The sequence below is a fragment of the Pungitius pungitius genome, chromosome 1 (genome assembly GCF_949316345.1).
Source record: "Pungitius pungitius chromosome 1, fPunPun2.1, whole genome shotgun sequence".
Taxonomy (NCBI): domain Eukaryota; kingdom Metazoa; phylum Chordata; class Actinopteri; order Perciformes; family Gasterosteidae; genus Pungitius; species Pungitius pungitius.
Genome location: NC_084900.1, coordinates 19,792,120 through 19,795,324, shown reverse-complemented (window position 1 = coordinate 19,795,324; position 3,205 = coordinate 19,792,120).

The following is a 3,205-nucleotide window of genomic DNA, read 5'->3' as shown; positions in this document are numbered from 1 at the left end:
ATCATTATGGTATGAAGGATAATGTTTAGTTTTAGAACCTGATTCACTCAACCACGTTTTGACCATTATTGTTACTTTCAAAGCTTTTGCAGAAGGAGTAAACAGCTAAAACGAACTGTATGAAGAATGCTTTTAACTTTCACTGTTACTATCAAGCAAATTACCTTTTTTCATCCCTATCATTATGGTATGAAGGATGATGTTTAGTTTTAAAACCCGATTCACTCAACCACGTTTTGACCATTATTGTTACTTTCAAAGCTTTTGCAGAAGGAGTAAACAGCTAAAACGAACTGTATGAAGAATGGTTTTAACTTTCACTGTTACTATCAAGCAAATGACCTTTTTTCATCCCTATCATTAAGGTATGAAGGATGATGTTTAGTTTTAGAACCTGATTCACTCAACCACGTTTTGACCATTATTGTTACTTTCAAAGCTTTTGCAGAAGGAGTAAACAGCTAAAACGAACTGTATGAAGAATGCTTTTAACTTTCACTGTTACTATCAAGCAAATTACCTTTTTTCATCCCTATCATTATGGTATGAAGGATGATGTTTAGTTTTAGAACCTGATTCACTCAACAACGTTTTGACCATTATTGTTACTTTCAAAGCTGTTGCAGAAGCAGTAAACAGCTAAAACGGACTGTATCAAGATTGCTTTAGCTTAAACTGTTTCTATCAAGCAAATTACCTTTTTTAATCCCTATCATTATGGTATGAAGGATCATGTTTAGTTTTAGAACCTGATTCACTCAACCACGTTTTGACCATTATAGTTACTTTCAAAGCTTTTGCAGAAGGAGAAAACTGCTAAAACTGACTGTATAAAGAATCCTTTAGCTTACACTGTTTCTATCAAGCAAATGACCTTTTTCACCATTTTCATCATGGTATGATGGATTAGGACTAGTTTTAGAACCTGATTCACTCAACCACGTTTTGACCATTATTGTTACTTTCAAAGCTTTTGCAGAAGGAGAAAACAGCTAAAACGGACTGTATAAAGAATCCTTTAGCTTACACTGTTTCTATCAAGCAAATTACCTTTTTTCATCCCTATCATTATGGTATAAAGGATGATGTTTAGTTTTAGAACCTGATTCACTCAACCACGTTTTTTACCATTATTGTTACTTTCAAAGCTTTTGCAGAAGGAGAAAACAGCTAAAACGGACTGTATGAAGAATGCTTTAGCTTACACTGTTTCTATCAAGCAAATTACCTTTTTTCATCCCTATCATTAAGGTATGAAGGATGATGTTTAGTTTTAGAACCTGATTCACTCAACAACGTTTTGACCATTATTGTTACTTTCAAAGCTGTTGCAGAAGCAGTAAACAGCTAAAACGGACTGTATCAAGATTGCTTTAGCTTAAACTGTTTCTATCAAGCAAATGACCTTTTTTAATCCCTATCATTATGGTATGAAGGATCATGTTTAGTTTTAGAACCTGATTCACTCAACCACGTTTTGACCATTATAGTTACTTTCAAAGCTTTTGCAGAAGGAGAAAACTGCTAAAACGGACTGTATAAAGAATCCTTTAGCTTACACTGTTTCTATCAAGCAAATGACCTTTTTCACAATTTTCATCATGGTATGATGGATTAGGATTAGTTTTAGAACCTGATTCACTCAACCACGTTTTGACCATTATTGTTACTTTCAAAGCTTTTGCAGAAGGAGAAAACAGCTAAAACGGACTGTATGAAGAATGGTTTTAACTTTCACTGTTACTATCAAGCAAATGACCTTTTTTCATCCCTATCATTATGGTATGAAGGATGATGTTTAGTTTTAGAACCTGATTCACTCAACCACGTTTTGACCATTATTGTTACTTTCAAAGCTTTTGCAGAAGGAGTAAACAGCTAAAACGAACTGTATGAAGAATGCTTTAACTTTCACTGTTACTATCAAGCAAATGACCCTTTTTCATCCCTATCATTATGGTATGAATGATGATGTTTAGTTTTAGAACCTGATTCACTCTACTACGTTTTGACCATTATTGTTACTTTCAAAGCCTTTGCAGAAGGAGTAAACAGCTAAAACGGACTGTATGAAGAATGATTTACCTTACACTGTTTCTATCAAGCAAATGACCTTTTTTCATCCGTATCACTATGGTGTGAAGGATGATGTTTAGTTTTAAAACCTGATTCACTCAACAACGTTTTGACCATTATTGTTACTTTCAAAGCTGTTGCAGAAGCAGTAAACAGCTAAAACGGACTGTATGAAGAATGCTTTAACTTTCACTGTTTCTATCAAGCAAATTACCTTTTTTCATCCCTATCATTATGGTATGAAGGATGATGTTTAGTTTTAGAACCTGATTCACTCAACCACGTTTTGACCATTATTGTTACTTTCAAAGCTTTTGCAGAAGGAGAAAACAGCTAAAACGGACTGTATAAAGAATCCTTTAGCTTACACTGTTTCTATCAAGCAAATTACCTTTTTTCATCCCTATCATTATGGTATGAAGGATGATGTTTAGTTTTAGAACCTGATTCACTCAACCACATTTTGACCATTATTGTTACTTTCAAAGCTGTTGCAGAAGCAGTAAACAGCTAAAACGGACTGTATCAAGATTGCTTTAACTTTAACTGTTACTATCAAGCAAATTACCTTTTTTCATCCCTTTCATTATGGTATGAAGGATGATGTTTAGTTTTAGAACCTGATTCACTCAACAACGTTTTGACCATTATTGTTACTTTCAAAGCTTTTGCAGAAGGAGAAAACAGCTAAAACGGACTGTATGAAGAATCCTTTAGCTACACTGTTTCTATCAAGCAAATGACCTTTTATACCATTTTCATTATGGTATGATGGATTAGGTTTAGTTTTAGAACCTGATTCACTCAACAACGTTTTGACCATTATTGTTACTTTCAAAGCTTTTGCAGAAGGAGTAAACAGCTAAAACGGACTGTATGAAGAATGCTTTTAACTTTCACTGTTACTATCAAGCAAATGACGTTTTTTCATCCCTATCATTATGGTATGAAGGATGATGTTTAGTTTTAGAACCTGATTCACTCAACAACGTTTTGACCATTATTGTTACTTTCAAAGCTTTTGCAGAAGGAGTAAACAGCTAAAACGGACTGTATGAAGAATGGTTTTAACTTTCACTGTTACTATCAAGCAAATGACCTTTTTTCATCCCTATCATTATGGTATGAA